Source organism: Amphiura filiformis, chromosome 15, assembly GCF_039555335.1.
Source record: "Amphiura filiformis chromosome 15, Afil_fr2py, whole genome shotgun sequence".
NCBI lineage: Eukaryota > Metazoa > Echinodermata > Ophiuroidea > Amphilepidida > Amphiuridae > Amphiura > Amphiura filiformis.
The window spans coordinates 61237851-61257765 of record NC_092642.1 but is presented as its reverse complement, the minus strand read 5'-3'; positions in this window follow the sequence as shown (position 1 = coordinate 61257765).

The following is a 19915-nucleotide window of genomic DNA, read 5'->3' as shown; positions in this document are numbered from 1 at the left end:
TAGCGAGTATTTGTCTTGTTTACATTAATGACTTGTGATGGATGATGTTGTTCGCCATTCTTGAGCAGACGATATATTTCAGACGCTTCCCGCCAAAATGTGGATAAAACGCCTTTACTATAAAATTAATTATTACTTCTTACAAATGACAATATAGGTGCGAAAAGTTGGGCATTTTAGTTATAGTGTTTGGAAATGTGTTGAACATCAAAATGAAATGTTTTTTTGGTCAACGATAATTTGCTGTTGAGTGGTACAAAGTAAAACAAACATTATTAGCCAACCTTCCACATAACATAATGATCGCACGCACATGAACCTACACCCACCCACCACACCCATTTGCCTTACCCCTGACACACATACAGCCACACCCACCCACATCCCCATCAATTAAATACACAAATATACATGACAAACTTGTCATCAGCAAATTGTATTTTCTCTTATAGTATACAAAATAATAAAGAGCAAATTTGCTGGTAATGTGCATTTTCCTGAATCAGAGACTCAAAAATATTTAACTTTGAACAATGTTAACATAATCTCACTCAAATCCGAACCCAGACCCATAGGGGCCTACATACCAGCATCATTATTTACGTTCTCTCTAAATAAAATGCTTAATTACAAAAGATCAACTTTGCTTCTAATGTGCGTTTTCCAGATCCTGGTTGTACTCTGAAGAATATTTTGGCAACACAATTATGTATTATCAATCAAATTCCAAGTCTCTCTCATCCCATACACCATACCACTTCTTGGCTACCCCTGACTGTGGTGCTGATGACCGATCAGCGTAAGAAAACACAGTGCATTACAAACACATATTCCCAAGACTAAAAACACCGTTAGAGAATGAAGAAAAAAACCAGCGGTACTACAACTCACACACACACACGCTGAGCTGATTAGATGGGAAAATTACGCATGCAAATTACAGATGAAAGAAAAACTCGGTCCTCACTTGACTTAATGAAGTCGCCCAGCGCGGCGTAAAGCCTAGTCACTTTATTCCATGTTGACATTTCGAGGCTCTCCAAACTCATCTGGTATCATAACATGGTCCCATTGTAGATGCTACAGTTACCGTGCTCAAGAGCTCCCCAAGTGCGTTTTATGTCTTGACAAAGTCTTATCTACGCTACATCGAAACCCTGATAAGCACCTATCGTAGTTACATGTAGCAATCGTGAAGCTGTTCAAACACCTACTTGGTATTATTAACTTACCCGTATATGTATGGAGATGAAAAAGAGAAAGAAATACTTTAAAAGTGCTCCTCAATATCTTATGTGTTATTTATAAAAATGTAACTGTGTTACTAGATTATCGTAAACGCCCTATAGGACAATTTATTTTCTCCTCCAATATTGCGTTTCGTCATTTCACTATATAATATTAATAAACTGTAGCTGTAATAGTATGTCATATCTTAATTTGTAAGCCACATATGTGCAGAGAAAAGGTGTTATTTTTCAATAAACTTGTAACTCCATATTCAGTATTAACACACACATATAATTTGGATACGTGTCTCGTAGCTTCTTATTTCTTCGCCACATAAACCCTTAAACAAAATTAGAGTAATTTTCACAACTGATTACACCCCCGTGATTTTATGCAATTGGAGACGCAGCCAAGTTTTGACAAATTGGTATCGCACAGGATTGAGACGTCTAGGCACGACTCAAAACAGCTTTCCAACAATGCATTGCGAATTTGTGATATTTCACCGGAAGCTGGATTTTTAAACATGCGATTTCTATCAGAATTAGAACACTGCAAAAATCTCGTAAGTTACGTTATGTTAGAACAGGGTTCGACTCGCATTCTTCAATTTATTTTAAACAGAGGTGTTGAAATTTACTCCTTTGATTAACACATGCGCAATCTTTCAACAAAGCATCATGGGAAGCAATTCAATCATGTTCTTGGTATAGCTGACCTAATAATTAAAACCCCGTTGACAACTTGGGTGTGAATTGATGGATTATTTCACGCTCAGGTTATTGTAATAATAAAGATTTAGTTTAGTAGGATATTCTGTGCACTGTTTCACTCATGTCATTCTCAATACAATCAAATCATCATCGTGTTGACAATATCGACCTTGTAATGGCGGCAAGATTTCCTCTTTAAAATCCAGAGGCAGCAAAATAAGTTGACATGACATTTAAAAAAGGTTCGAGCTCATCTAGAGTCGATTTCGTTGCAAATTTCTTGTTCATTTCTTGACTATTTAACCTGCCACATAACAGTTATGTACTTTATCAGAAGTGGCTCATCTATATACGGTGTTATCAGAGGCAGTTGTACTTCATCCACAGTGCTTTCAGGGGTAGTTTTACTTTTACTTTATCCACTGTGCTATCAGACGTAGTTGTACTTATCAGAGGTAGTTATACTTCATCCACGGTGCTATTAGAGGTAGTTCTACTTCATTCACAGTGCTATCAGAGGTAGTTCTACTTCAACCATGGTGCTATCAGAGGTAGTTCTACTTCATTCACAGTGCTATCAGAGGTAGTTCTACTTCAACCATGGTGCTATCAGAGGTAGTTAGAATTCATCTACAGTGCTATCAGAGGTAGTTCTAGTTCATCCACAGTGCTATCAGAGGTAGTTCTACTTCAACCATGGCGTTATCAGAGGTAGTTCTACTTCATCCACAGTGCTATTAGAGGTAGTTCTACTTCATCCACAGTGCTATCAGAGGTAGTTCTAGTTCATCCACAGTGCTATCAGAGGTAGTTCTACTTCAACCATGGCGTTATCAGAGGTAGTTCTACTTCATCCACAGTGCTATCAGGGGTAGCTCTACCTCATCTGAAGTGCTATCAGAGGTAGATCTACTTCACCCAGTGCTATCAGTGGTACTTCTTCTTCATTCACAGTGTCATCAGGAGTAGCTCTACTTCATCGGAAGTGCTATCAGATATAGCAAAGCACTAATGATTCAGGAACAGTGCTCTCTTCTTTATCACAATAATTAATATGCTACCTACCGTAGATAAGTGTTTTGTAAAAATCAGAAACGTCGTGTAAACAAATGTCGAATACATTGTAGGCCTATACAAGTCATGTACTAATTTCCATTCTACATGTTCTAGGTCAAAATAATATATATGAATTTGAAAACGATATTATATGCTCATCCTTTGATTTAAACAAAATTCCCACATTACACTCTTCACCGACCATTGTTTTTCTTTAAAAAAAATCTTAATAAGTATGCTGACGGAATTTATATATCAGCTTGTATTTACTCAGCATGCCCATATAAAAACTATTGCACTGTCAAGTATGCAATTTTATCCTACAACATTGCGCCGTATTATTTTCATGATAAATGTACCATGTTAAGAGGCAGGAGCCATGGGATATTTAAGACTGTTTATAGCCAAGTCGACGGTTTGACGTATGTTCAGATCCTACAGGGAGTTCGTTTTTATTTGCCACTATAATAAATGAGTCTTTTCGAGCGAGTGTTTATTCTCGCAAGGTGTTTTTATAAGTGTGTTGTTAAGCAGGTGAGGTGACCATGAACCGGAAACTGTTTAAATTCGACAGTACATATTTTACTAAGCTCTGACACTTATTTGGGTTACACATTATGCGACAGTGTTAGTAGATTTAGTTCGATTAATATTATGATAGAATGTTAAAATCTAAATCCAGTCACTCAACCGCGTTATATATGTTAGATTAAGTTTAGGTCGATTATCATTTATGATAGAATGTTGAAATATAAAACCAATCACTCAATCGCGTTATACAATGTTAGATGTGTTTGTAGACATTGTTCGAATATTATTACGATATAATGTCTGAACCGTTTTATACACTATCAGTTGTGTGTGTAGAATTTGGTCGATTATCATGATGATGATAGAATGATCAAATGATTCTGAAAAAGCAACGTATAATACATTGCATACAGCCATAGATATGTTTTCATCTATTGAAGTGGGTAAAATAATCTTCCCATAAGTAGAACTTTCCATTCAGGAGGACAGTCTCAGTTACACAAATGCAAATTTCTCAGGTATTATTTTTGCCACTCCCTTTTGCGTACCTCTTCCTTCAAACCTGCCACGCACACCCGACGGTCCATCCGAGTAGTACATAGTCCGACTCGTTAGTTCTCCTCCTTACATGTATGCCTGCTTACCATACGAATTGCGCCATGTTGCTATTCCCTACCCAGTCGAGTACCATTAACCAATAGCTCTTCAAGTCGTATCATCTTTCGTTTATACATTCACTATAAGCAGCCAGTCGGTCACGTGCCGTATATGCTTTTGAAAGCCCAGTAAAGACTTTATACATTTAACATTTTTCCTCCTTCACTCACTTTTTCTTACTTGACTATATACACGTCATTTACTACGGAGTTAATACTCTCGGGACAGACAACACGGCAATCCAATCCGGTGATTTACGTGATTTTTTTACATGATGAAGTCCATATTTGTTTAAAATCAATAAGTAATAGTTTCATAGCATAAATATGAACTCTGAACTCGTCTAAAATGGTTTGTCGTGTGTATTACGCTGCAGACGATATATATAGCGAGTGTTCGTCTTGTTTACATTAATGTGATGGATGTTGTTGTTCGCCAATACTTGTTCTTGAGCACACGATATATTTCAGATGCTTCCCGCCAAAATGTGGATAAAACGCATTGACAACAAAATGAAATTGCTACTCCTTAACAATTACATAGGTGCGAAAAGTTGGACATTTTAGTCCATATAGTGTTGGAAATGTTTTGAACATCAAAATGAAAATGCTTTTGTTTTTCATTTTAAATTCCTTGAGAGTTACTTAGCCAACATACCGCAGAACATAATGATCGCACGCACGTGAACCTACATCCACCCACCACATCGATATACCACCCGACACACATACAGCCACACACCACCCCACCAAATTAGCACACAAATAGGTCTATATAAAACAAATTTATCATCAACAAATTGTATTTTCTCTTAGTATACAAAATAATAGAGAGCAAATTTGCTGGTAAGGTGCATTATTCTGAACCAGAGACTCCACTCAAAATATTTTAACTTTAAACAATGTTAACATAATCTCACTCAAATCCAACCCAGACCCATAGGGGCCTACATACCAGCATCATTATTTACGTTCTCTCTAAATAAAATGCTCAACTACAAAAGATCAACTTTGCAACTAATGTGCGTTTTCCAGATCCTGGTTGTCCTCTGAAAAATATTTTGGCAACACAATTATGTATTATCAATCAAATTCCAAGTCTCTCTCATCCCATACACCATACCACTTCTTGGCTACCCCTGACCGTGGTGCTGATGACCTATATCAGCGTAAGAAAACACAGTGCATTACAAACACATATTCCCAAGACTAAAAACACCGTTAGAGAATGAAGAAAAAAAAACAGCGGTACTACAACTCACACACACACGCTGAGCTGATTAGATGGGAAAATTACGCATGCAAATTACAGATGAAAGAAAAACTCGGTCCTCACTTGACTTAATGAAGTCGCCCAGTGCGGCGTAAAGCCTAGTCACTTTATTCCATGTTGACATTTCGAGGCTCTCCAAACTCATCTGGTATCATAACATGGTCCCATTGTAGGAGCTACAGTTACCGTGCTCAAGAGCTCCCCAAGTGCGTTTTATGTCTTGACAAAATCTTATCTACGCTACATCGAAACCCTGATAAGCACCTATCGTAGTTACATGTAGCAATCGTGAAGTTGTTCAACACCTACTCGGCATTATTAACTTACCCGTATATGTATGGAGAAGAAAAAGAGAAAGAAATACTTTACAAAAGCTTCTCAATATCTTATGTGTTATTTATAAAAATGTAACTGTGTTACTAGATTATCGTAAACGCCCTATAGGACAATTTTTTCTCCTCCTCAAATATTGCGTTTCGTCATTTCACTATATAATATTAATAGATTGTAGCTGTAATAGTATGTCATATCTTAATTTGTAAGCCACATATTATGTGCAGAGAAAAGGTGTTATTTTTCAATAAACTTGTAACTCCATATTCAGTATTAACACACACACATAATTTGGATACGTGTCTCATAGCTTCGTATTTCTCCGCCACATAAACCCTTAAACAAAATTAGAGTAATTTTCACAACTGATTACACCCCCGTGATTTTATGCAATTTGAGACGCAGCCAAGTTTTGACAAATTGGTATCGCACAGCATTGAGACGTCTAGGCTCGACTCAAAACAGCTTTCCAACAATGCATTGCGAATTTGCGATATTTCACCGGAGGCTTGATTATAAAACATACCATTTCTATCAGATTTAGAACACTGCAAAAATCTCGTAATTTACGTTATTTTAGGACAGGATCTGACTCGCATTCTTCACTATTTTAAATAGAGGTGTTGAAATTTGCACTTTTGATTAACACATGCGCAGTCTTTCAACAAAGCATCATGGGAAGCAATTCAATCATGTTCTTGGTATAGCTGACCTAATAATTAAAAACCCCGTTGACAACTTGGGCGTGAATTGATGGATTATATCACGCTTAGGTTATTGTAATAATAAAGATTTAGTTAAGTAGGATATTCTGTGCACTGTTTCACTCATGTCATTCTCAATACAATCAAATCATCATCGTGTTGACAACATCGACCTTGTAATGGCGGCAAGATTTCCTTTTTAAAATCCAGAGGCAGCAAAATAAGTTGACATGACATTTAGAAATGGTTTGAGCTTATCAAGAGTCGATTTCGTTACAAATTTCTTTTGTTCATTTCTTGTCTGTTTGACCTGTTACATAAAAAGCAGCTGTGTACTTTATTAGAGGTAGCTCATCCACGGTGCTATATCAGAGACAGTTCTACTTCATCCACAGTGCTATCAGAGGTAGTTCTACTTCATCCACTGTGCTATCAGAGGTAGTTCTACTTCATCCACTGTGCTATCAGAGGTAGTTCTACTTCATCCACAGTCCTATCAGAGGAAGTTTTACTTCATCCATGGTGCTATCGGAAGTAGTTCTACTTCAACCATGTTGCTATCGAAGGTAGTTCTACTTCAACTATGGTGCTATCAGAGGTAGTTCTACTTCAACTATGGTGCTATCAGAGGTATAGTGCTGCTTCATCCACAGTGCTATCGGAGGTAGATATACTTCATACACCATGTACACGGTGCTATCAGAGGTAGTTCTACTTCAACCATGGTGCTATCACTACTTCAACCACGGTGCTATCAGAGTAAGTTCTACTTCAACCATGGTGCTATCAGAGGTAGTTCTACTTCATCCATGGTGCTATCGGAAGTAGTTCTACTTCAACCATGTTGCTATCAGAGGTAGTTCTACTTCAACTATGGTGCTATCAGAGGTATAGTGCTGCTTCATCCACAGTGCTATCGGAGGTAGATATACTTAATACACCATGTACACGGTGCTATCAGAGGTAGTTCTACTTCATCCACAGTACTATCAGAGGTAGTTCTGCTTCATCCACAATGCTATGAGAGGTAGATCTACTTCATCCACAGCGCTATCAGAGGTAGCTCTACTTCATCCACAGTGCTATGAGAGGTAGATCTACTTCATCCACAGTGCTATCAGAGGCAGCTCTACTTCATCCACAGTGCTATCAGAGGTAGTTCTACTTCATCCACAGTGCTATCAGTGGTAGTTCTAGTTCATCCAAAGTGCTATCAGAGGTAGTTCTATTTCAACCATGGTGTTATCAGAGGTATAGTTTTACTTCATCCACAGAGCTATCAGAGGTAGATATACTCCATACACCATGTACACAGTGCTATTAGAGGTAGTTCTAATTCATCCACAGTGTTATGTGGGATAGTTCTACCTCATCCACAGTGCTGCGCTATCAGAGGCAGTTTTACTTCATCCACGGTGCTATCAGAGGTAGTTCTACTTCATCCACGGTGCTATCTGAGGTAGTTCCACTTCATCCACAGTGCTATCAAAAGTCCTATACTTTATTCACGGTGCTAAATGGGGGTAGTTCTACTTCATACACGGTGCTATCAGGGTAGTTCTACTCGGCCATTTACAATGCTATCAGAGATTATACTCTATCCATGGTGCTATCAGAGGTAGTTCTACTTCATCCATGGTGCAATCTGGGGTAGTTCCACTTCATCCACAGTGCTATCACAGGTAGTTCTACTTTCATCCACAGTGCTATCAGGGGTAGATTTACTCCATCTGCAGTGTGCTAAGAGTAGTTCTACTTCATCCATGGTGCTATCAGCAGTTATCAGAGGTAGTTTTACCTTATCCACAGTGCCATCATAGGTATATAGTTCTATTTCATCTACCATGCTATGATGGGTAGTTCTACTTCAACTACAGTGCTATCTGAGGTAGTTTTACTTAATCTACAGTGCTATCTGGGGTAGTTTTATTTCATCCATGGTGCTATCAGGGGTAATTCCACTTTATCCACAGTGATATCGTTGGCAGTGCTAACTGGGGGTAGTTCTACTTCCTCCATAGTTCTACATCATCCACAATGCTATCAGGGGGCAATTCTACTTCATCCATTGTGTTATCTGGGGTAGTTCCACTTCATCTACATGCCTATCAGGTACCTATACAATACATCATCCACACTTCTACCAGGGGTAGTTCTACTTCATCCACGGTGCTCTCTGGTAGTTATACTTCATCCAAAGTGCTACCAGGGGAAGTTCTACTTCATCAAGTTAGATTTTCTGCCATGGATTTTGGTTTACAAGCTGATATGGATACTTAATGTCCAAAAGGGACAATAACTGATGAAGGAATCACACTAAGTCAAATGCTAGAAGGTTTATGAATTGTAAATATTTTAATAAGAATTATACTTCAGCAAAGATTTATTTGTATCTCTTGAAAGTGTGATCTTACATCATGCCCAAAACTATACTTGCATGGAGGCTAAGAACATGTGCATACATGGTGAACAATCACATGTTTTGGAGATGATATTAGAGTTATAATACTGCGGCTTCGCTTACTGATTTCAATGCATCAATACTTCAATCCTTTGTATAGAGGTACGCGAAACCAGCATGGCAATGAAGATAATACCACTGTTGGTTATCCCTTTCTTCAAAGATCCATGCTCAAACCAAGTCTCTTTGATGCTCACCAAACATTGTACTACTAGTATGAATAAGTAGTTTGTCAATATACAAAAGCTTACATGATTAATTCAATCATGGTTTTGCCATGGCAAATTTTATTTGCTTAAGAGATGCGATGATGCAAGGGGTCAACAATGTTACCGAGGATAATGATGTTAATTTTAATTAAAATCTCTTACTAGTAATATTTGAACAATTAGTCAACACAAGTTTCTTTTTTAAATAATTAGTTTTTTCAGCACTAAAAAAACATTCATATGAAATTTCACTGGTTTGTAATCAGTGTGCTTAGTAATAAACTAAATAATACAAACATATTTACTATCAAGCCATATTGTAACAATCGCTGAGGAGGACACCCTCAATATTTTTAAAATTCTGTTTTTTACACAATTGTAATGTACTTTATCATACTAACATACCCTGCAAAAAGCAAGACTTTAGGTACTGTAGTTTTGTCAAAATCGGAGATTTTGAATGAAACACAGGAACCGTTGTTTAATTATTACGATAGAATTATTATTAGTCAAACGTGTACATGATGTTCATAACACAGTACGTGCAGGACCATCACATACATCAAAGGATTGTATACCGTAGAACAATCGACGGAGTGACACACATTGGTGATATCTATCTGCGCCGGTAGTAAATTCCAAATTTTCTTTGCTTTACCTCAGTTTTAGTTCTAACATTTTATGGAAAAGAAATAACTAATTTGTTTTTTATGGAAATGTTACAACATGGCTTTGAGTCTCAAAACGATGCCATGTATAGTAGTGTTTAGATACCAGAATAGGCTCACCACTTGTGTACAATCCTGATGCAAAATATACCTTTACTTAGATTGTGTACTGACTATATGATTATCGAAACAATACTCGGTAGGTTTAGGATAGCCAGGGGTTGCATCCTACTCTTTTCGAAACTGACCGTAAGCACAAACTGACTTCCAGTAAAGAAACCCAGGATCCACGAATTGAAGTATTTATACAATATCCTTCTAACTGAATATTATTATTAAATGTGTAAATAATGTACAAGGATCAACATCCATTGAAATGAACAAAAGAAGAAAGAAACCTCTCAATATACATACATGTACTATAATACTAATAGCTCTGTTAGTCATTCTCTAAGAAAATTATCCATCCGTCTTCAGTATTGACATTTCAGGTTTAGAACTATTTGGTTGCCATATACACTGCATTGACAAACAAGCGTCTCTCATCAGGCCGCCTGTACATGCATAGAAACAAATATTGAAACAAGCTCCTCACTCACTCTAAGCATCTAAGGATGTAGGCTTGCTTCAAGTTCTTTTCCTAAGAGGGATATTCCAGTTGTAATTCACATACCTCTGTACGGAACTTGAGAAAATATCTTAATCTCCCACACAGGGGGTGTAAATTTTTAATGGCGTCACCCATTTAGGTAAATCCATTTGAAATTCACACTCCCTGTGTGGAAGATTAAGGATATGCCTTCTAATAGGGTATAAGGATTTCAACTGGAAGAGCCTATTAAGTAAACTAACTACATGATATGACTACAAACTGCGGATGAGTGGTATAAAAATAGATCACAATGTGCTTTTCCTGTTTGTTTTCAAATGTAAATAGCTTAATTTGCAGCCTAGACTGGCAAATGAGATTTATAATTGGCGAAGACTTGTAACATGGTAGATTGATGTGTGTAAATAATATTCTTGATAATAATGACATTATGACATATCTTATTTTTTTGGAAAATGTTGTTTTGTACAAACATCTTAGGGATGAAATCAAAACTCGACCGGAGGTTCTGTCCAGTTCCGTCCGGTTGCCATAGTTAAGAACAATAGCAACCGGACGGAACCGCTGTCAACCACCGGTCGAGTTTTGATTTCACCTTACAATCTCATCATCACCAGATCAATGGGATATACCAGTTGAGATCCACACACCTCCCTATGGAAGACTTGATCTTAACCTCACACACAGGGAGTGTTGATTTTAAATGGAGGCACTCATTCAGGTGATCCCATTTGAAATCTACACCGCCCTGTGTGGGAGACATGTCTTCCATATGGGGTGTATGTGTTTTAACTGAAACAGTCCAATTGCATTTGAAATATTGATAACAGCATTATGGAATTGATTGACAAAATTAATAGTGATTTGTACATCAACTCAACTCTGATGTCAGATGGCAAGAACTACCACTGATAGCACAATGGATGAAATAGAATTACCTCTGATAGCACTGTTGACGAAGTAGAACTACCTCTGATAGAACTATGGATGAAGTAGAACTACTTCTGAAAGCACCATGGATGAAGTAGAACTACCTCTGATAGCACTGTGGATGAAACAAAACTACCTCCGATACACTGTGCATGAAGTAAAACTACCTCTGATAGCACTATGGATAAAGTAGAACTCCCTCTGATACCACTGTGGAAGAAGTAGAAATACCTCTGATAGCGCTATGGATGAAGGAAAACTAGCTCTGATAGCACGGTGGATGAAGTAGACTTACCACTGATAGTACCATGGATGAAGTAGAACAACTCTGATACCACTGTGGATGAAGTAGAACTACCTCTGATAGCACGGTGGATGAAGTTGAACTACCTCTGATAGCATTGTGGATGAAGCAGAACTACCTCTGATAGCACGTAATTCAAGTAACTGCAAGTTAAGAATACCCTTTTACTAGACGTAAGTTTACAAAGGGTCCCTGTAGTAAATCCTTATTCCTTACCATGGGTATACCATTTGAGACTTACGAAGCTTCGTAAAGTTTAGTGAATGGACCCCAGGAACTGTTTGCTATTATAATATTCCTATGGTTCACTAAAAATTGGGTTTGCTAGTCAAAAAAAAAATGAAACGAGTGTCCGAACGTTGGGGTTATATTTAGTGTTAGGAAGGGAGCTAACTTTTCAGGCTAGTGATTGGACTAGCAACCCTTAGGACAAGCGCACCCTTAGGATTAGTGCACCTTAGGACTAGTGCACCTTAGGATTAGTGTACCTTAGGATTAGTGCATCTTAGGATTAGCGCACCTTAGGATTAGTGCATCTTTGGATTAGCGCACCTTAGAATTAGTGCACCTTAGGACTTGTGCACCTTATGATTAGTGCACCTTGGATTAGTGCACCTTTGGATTAGTTTACCTTAGGATTAGTTTACCTTAGGATTAGTGCACCTTAGGACTAGCGCATCTTTGGATTAGCGCACCTTAGAATTAGTACACCTTAGGACTTGTGCACCTTATGATTAGTGCACCTTAGGATTAGTGGACCTTAGGATTAGTGCACCTTAGGACTAGCGCATCTTTGGATTAGCGCACCTTAGAATTAGTACACCTTAGGACTTGTGCACCTTATGATTAGTGCACCTTTGGATTAGTGCACCTTTGGATTAGTTTACCTTAGGATTAGTTTACCTTAGGATTAGTGCACCTTAGGACTAGCGATCTTTGGATTAGCGCACCTTAGAATTAGTACACCTTAGGACTTGTGCACCTTATGATTAGTGCACCTTAGGATTAGTGCACCTTAGGATTAGTGCACCTTAGGACTAGCGCATCTTTGGATTAGCGCACCTTAGAATTAGTACACCTTAGGACTTGTGCACCTTATGATTAGTGCACCTTAGGATTAGTGCACCTTAGGATTAGTGCACCTTAGGACTAGCGCATCTTTGGATTAGCGCACCTTAGAATTAGTGCACCTTAGGACTTGTGCACCTTAGGACTTGTGCACCTTATGATTAGTGCACCTTTGGATTAGCGCACCTTAGGATTAGTGCACCTTGGGATTAGTGCACCTTAGAACTAGCGCATCCTTAGGATTAGTGCACCTTTAGACTAGTGCACCTTAGGACTAGCGCACCTTAGGACTAGCGCACCTTATGATTAGTGCACCTTTGGATTAGTGCACCTTTGAATTAGTTTACCTTAGGATTAGTGCACCTTAGGATTAGTGCACCTTAGGACTAGCGCATCTTTGGATTAGCGCACCTTAGAATTAGTGCACCTTAGGACTTGTGCACCTTATGATTAGTGCACCTTTGGATTAGTGCACCTTTGGATTAGTTTACCTTAGGATTAGTTTACCTTAGGATTAGTGCACCTTAGGACTAGCGCATCTTTGGATTAGCGCACCTTAGAATTAGTACACCTTAGGACTTGTGCACCTTATGATTAGTGCACCTTAGGATTAGTGCACCTTAGGATTAGTGCACCTTAGGACTAGCGCATCTTTGGATTAGCGCACCTTAGAATTAGTGCACCTTAGGACTTGTGCACCTTATGATTAGTGCACCTTTGGATTAGCGCACCTTAGGATTAGTGCACCTTGGGATTAGTGCACCTTAGAACTAGCGCATCCTTAGGATTAGTGCACCTTTAGACTAGTGCACCTTAGGACTAGCGCACCTTAGGACTAGTGCACCTGAGGACTAGCACACCTTAGGTTTTATATTGTATCTTTTTAATTCTGATTTTGCCACTTCTGTTTCAATTCTTATTTTATGCAACTCTCTCTTCCCCTTTCTTTCCTTCTTCCATCTATCTTCATTTTCCCCCTCTCATTCACTTTCTCTTTTGTACATATATATTTCTCACCACTTCTTATTTTTGCCTCCCTCTCCCAATATATATTATCTTTTCTCCCCTGCCTGCATGAAACTCCATCAAAATAATTTATTTTTCTACGACGGTAAAGTGGGAAAGCCTTAAGTAAATTGCATCAGATACATCAAGCAATAAACTAGACAGACAAATGGCTTTTATGCGAAAATGTCACATATGATCCATAATGGAATTTTAATCAGTAATTTGTTGGATTGGTATGAAAATGTCATCCCAGCTCGACGGATGAGTGTAATAGCTTCCATTTGCTGTTTTATTTAATCACAACCAATGGGCTATTAGTATTACAGTTGAAGTCCGTACACCCCCTATGGAAGACATGACCTTAATCTCCCACACAGGGGGTGTAGATTTCAAATGGAGTCACCCATTCAATGTTGTCTGCTCCAAAATAGGTTATTCCATTGAAATCCACACACACCCTATGAAAGACATGACCTTAATCTCCCACATATGGGCGTGTATGGAGTCATCCATTCAGGTAACTCCATTTGAAATTCACACTCTCTCTGTGGGAGATTAAGGTCATGTCTTTCATAGGGGGTGTATGAATTTCGACTGGAATAGTCTATTTGCAGCAGCACTGGTGCAACAACCTCTCACTTTAATAGATCACACATCCTGGAAACTGTTTCTTTGATTGAGTTTGCTTTATCCCCTTAAAGCTATCTTGTATTGGATGGTGTGTGTGCATGCATGTGGGGGGGGTGGGGTAGCACCAGGATTGTTTTTGTCGAAGAAGCAGTGCAATACCGGTATAATTATGCACAGATCGGAAGCACAATCAACTGAAATTTTAATTTTGTCAATATATATGGATCCATACTTAAAAAAGGATATTAAAATGCCCCTTTAATGTTACATGTGTAAACATTGCAATATGCCAACAAACAATGTTTGGAAAAAAATAATCGGGACAAACATGAACCAAATTCATGTAAAAAGATCGTACATTATGGCTTTAAATGTTTTTGTCAAATTCTATCTGTCTGTCTAGACATTTCCAAGTTAATGCTCCCTTATGGTGCTGGTAGGGGTGTTCAGATGGTCATTCAATTCTCGAGGATTGGTGTACTCAAGAATTTTGATTCTAAGTCACTCCCCGACTGCGTGTCCATACAACTCCATTGAAGACCTGAATCCTTGAGTTCTGCAATGCTTATTGATGTCAACTTTGGAATTACAAATTGAAGCTTACTGTGGCCTCTCTACCCACTGGCTTGGGAAGATTTTCAACATTGGGATGACTGAAGATTGAAAAATTTTGGAGGGCCACCTTGGGGGAGTCAGAAAATTTTACAAAATATAGGTCACATGCACCCATTTTCCCTCTATTTTATCACAATTTTTTAACTTCACCTAGGATTATTGGGGGGGGGGGCTGAAAGGTATTCCAGCCACTGCGCCAAAATTATTAAGGGGTCTGAGTCCCCCCCAAGCCCCCTGGTTCCTAAGCCTATGCTACTGTAGTGGCTTGCAGAATTAAACCATAATTGAACCAAGGTCAGAGGTTAAGCCCAGCACTGGGAGGGGGGGGGTGTCGCAAAATGGAATGCTCACACAGCATTACTTGGGATATTGCAAAATCTCTCCCAAAATTGATCAAATTTTGAAAAAAGGACCATCTATATACCAAAATTGGCCTGAAAAAGGGGGTCATTGATATACCAAAAGGCCGAAAATGCTATCCATGTTTGCGGCATGTCCCTGTATGGTCATTTGTGCTGATACCCCCGGAATTGGAATCCTAAAGAAAGTTAACACGTTTTTGCTCAAAACACGCAGTGCTTAAGCAAAAAGCTCTCCATGTGGACACGCCTAGCATTAATATTCCATTTGTGTAATCATTTTCTTACATTTTACTATATTTGCCTTTGGGACTAAGGCATTGTTCCTTATAAAGAAACATGTATTGATTGATAAAAGGGAGCGTAATCAGGATGAAAAACATATGTGTTATAAGTCTGTATCTAGCTCAGTGTTATTTCTTATTTTTTCTCTTGTGATATGTCTGAAATGAAAGTGAAGGGCTCTTTACCATATTTTGTAACTACAAAAATATTATTCTCTATTGCCAAATAAAGCTTGTGGAGAGCGTGGCGCAATGGTTAGGGTACTTGCCTTTAGTGCATGGGGTCCCGGGTTCGATTCCCAGTGGTGGTGATTTGCTGGGATATTGACTTGGAAATTGGAAAAAAAGTCTGAAATTAATTGGCAATATCTGTAGATTAAATTCAGCTCTCCCCATGGTTCATTTAGAATTGGGTAAATGAATCATGAAAGTACTCCGTCCTTCGGAGGGGACATTAAGCCATCGGTCCCGTGTGCAGAGAGCCATACCTGTACATGTATCTTGCAGCCAGTTTCGAAAAGAGTAGGGTGTTAACCCCTGACTGTTCCCAACCCGTTCCGGTGTTCAAATGGACCCCAATGGAAATAAGCTTCAGTAGAGGCTTTCTTGGGTTATCCAGGGTTGTCAAAACCCAAACAAATCAAATCAAATTTATACTTGATTGCTTTTGCAGAAAAGTGATTCTAACGCATGCTCTGTGTTTACTTCTGTTTTCAGAGCATCAAGCTGATTAATCGAAATAAATTGAGGCAAAAACAATGTCGCTTTTGTAATTGAAAAAATCTCAACTTCCGAGCGATGTCGCTGACACGTGAATGCATCAATCAATCAATCAAACTTTGGGGGATAAATTAATTCAAAGCAATAATTAAATACAGCAATGGAAGTTAGATTAATATTTTTTAATAAGAAATATAAAAAATATATTATTGTATTTTTCTGGAATCATAAGCAAATGAATTGTTGGTCTCTGCTCCACATTTTAAGTTTTCCATCAGTCAGTGTTATCATGATGAACCAAAATGGTCTATCTCATCTTCAGTGACAAAGTTCAACAAGCATTATAGCTCAGAAGTTGACCTAAAGTTTTAGGGTATGAGTTTTGGTACCCAAAATATTCAAAAGTCATGTTATGCGTATATAAGCCTATTGGGGTTAAATAACTGTGTACTGACAGATGAGGATGTTTGAGATCCCAGTGAAGAGAGATCACTAACGTGTAGGGTTGCCAAACCTGTGAGTTGGTAGCCCAATTGTGCAACTTTTTAAGATTTTCCCTATGACTTTTGACAATTTTCTGGCCCATAGAAACCAATGGTTTTACAAATTGGGTGACTTTTTGACATTGGCACTGTCGACTTCCGGTAGTTTCCTGCCCCTTAGAAACCAATGATTAAGAGAAAAATTGGGTGACTTTTTGCTGATTTGACCCGCGATTCCGGCTGATAATTTTTGGCAACCCTGTCAAGTTGTAGAACAGGGAAACATCTATGGTTAATGCCCAGTTGGAATTTAGTCATTAGCAATTCCAGCATCCCCCAGGCAGCCCATTACTGCTTGCTTCATGTGGCTGCATAGTTAAACAGGCTAAATTACAAGGCAGTGTTTTTGTTTGGCATGTTCAGTGTTTCTGTTCTCTGATCAACTCTCTACCAGAGGGCAAATAAAAAAGGGAGTAAATTTAATGGGCTATTCCATCTGAAATCTTTACGCCCCCTGTGGAAGGTGTTACCTTAATCTATCACACAGGGGGTGTAGATTTCAAATGGATGTACACATTCAGGTAACCCCATTTGAAATTCACACTCCTTGTGTAGAAGATTAAGGTCATGTCTACAATAGGGGGTGTATGGATTTCAACTGGAATATCCCGATATAATGAATGCATACTTTAACAGATGAAGGATTACTGCTGGTGCATAGGGAGTTATAAATGTAACATCACGGTGCTGCTGCGATGCACTGCGAAGCGAGACGTGTTAATTCCTGACGGTACAGTTCGCTAATCATGTGCCGTCTCAAAAGTGAGGCTTTGCATATTAATTGCAAAGGTGTTGAATTCAACAGGTTAATTGCAAAAAAATATGGCGGTTTAAAACAAAGAAAACAAGATTTGGTTATAAATATGTATAATTGTATTGTTATCATAGTATAAGGCAAGATTTGGAGAATGCATTGAATCTGTAAAATCTGTCTCCAACATGTGGAGAGCAATCTTAAAGTTGCAATTTTTCACAATTTAAAAAAATAAATTAAAAGAATATTAAATGTTCTATTTTGTCCATATTTGAAATAAGAAACTAAGGTGAAATTGGTGCAAACTTTCTCAAGTGTTGGTATAATTATTGTTCTTGCAATTAACTTTGAAAAAAATGTTCATTAATATGTGACCCGCTCCCACAAAACCAGACATAAGTCACTAATTTTGAAAATTGAGTTTTTGATGTCATCATTTAGTATAGGTCTTCGTCTTTCATTTGATACCAAAATTATGTTTCTGGGACGAGTGGTCCTCATTCTACTATTTTTCAACTGGAAAGGTGGAAGCGGCACATAAAGAAAAGGCAAATGCAAGGAAAATGGCTTTCAAGTTGTAAAATGACATGTTTAAGGCCTTGGTTTTGTTAAGAAATTGCTAGATTTGGCTGCTTTAGATGTAAAAGAATACTTTGTTTTCAATGGTAGGTTAAAGTAAACATATTAAGGAATCAAAAAATAACAAAAACTAAAAAACAAAAAATCTGCAAAGTTTTTCACCCCTTTCCCAACTTTGACTCGCCGTATCTCGAAATGGCTGAGTGCGACTTATGGCGGGTTTTGTCAGAGCGGGTCGCCTATTTATAAAATTTTCAAATAGTGAAAATTGTATCCATAAATCATGTGTGATGATGTTAAATGATTAATAGGTTTTAAAAAGCAGATGGAATTTCAGATTCTGACATAATTGTATTTATTATCACAAAGATATGTATCAAAATCTGGGTCACATTATTGGCCTTCGGGTATAACAATGAACCCTTTTTATGTTAATTTATAGATTTAAAAATAGGTCACTTGTACATCCAATTTTGTTTTACATTGAAAATTGATTGAACTTCCTCATACATCAGTTAATAAATGTATAGTAGCAAATCCTGGGGGTATGTGTATTATTTTTCGACAGGGTGTGCGGCTCATGCTTCAGTTCACTTACCTATTTTAAGGGTAAATTTACTGAAAATATCAACCCATATCTAAGGATAAACAAATTTGGACTGTAAAATAGTTCAAAGTAATTTAACATGCATTTTTTAACCAAAGTGTGGACAATTTAAAAAAAGACTAGTAGAGTCAGTTGTTCAGTCTGGATTTTTTTAAATGATTTTTTTCTTGAACAGGCTAAATGACAAAAAGCTTGAAAAATCTTGAGAAAACCTATTTCATAAATTTCAAGAATTTCTGGGTTCTGCTATTTTTATAACAAACAAAATACTCAAAATGTGATCAATATCAATGCACCTAAGAACCAGTTGAGAATGTACAGCATACAGTAGTGCGCAAAACTTTGCGCTAAGGCAATATTATGCACTACTTGTATTTTTCTAACGGCTTCTCTGATTGGCTATCTATGTAGATCTAGGAATTATGAAGTAAATAAGATGCACCCTTTTACTATATTGGGCTAGTCCATTTAACATCCACACTCTCCCTGTGGAAGATTTTGGAAATATCTTCCATGGGGGGAGTATGAATTTCTAATGGAATGAACACATTCAGCAGCCCCATTTGAATTTCAAATCCCTCTGAAAAAGATTCAACCTGAATCTTCCACAGAAGGAGGATAAGTTTCAAATTGAGCTGTTAATGTTTTCATTCCATTTGAAATTCATACTCCCCTGTGTGGAAGATATTTCCAGAATCTTCCACAGGGGTAGTGTGGATTTTAACCCCCTGAACACTACCTGCCGATCTAACATTGCCTCTGATTGGTCAATTACATGATATCTTCACTTATCAGAATGGAGCTTTGCAAATAATTCACCCCCAATTTTTTTTGCATAGTGAAATTATTTTAACAATGTTGCTGATTGGGCCAATTGATAATGAAAACTTCTTTTTGGCCAATCGGCAGGTAGTTCTCATGGGGTTAAATGGAATAGCTCATTAGGGCCTGGTAATGAAATCAGAGACAATTCAAGGTCAGGTCACCTCACATGCCATCCTCCTCCTAATCATGCTAATTGCGCTTCTATTTTGATTGAAAACACAGTCCTCTTTAATAAATATGAAAGAC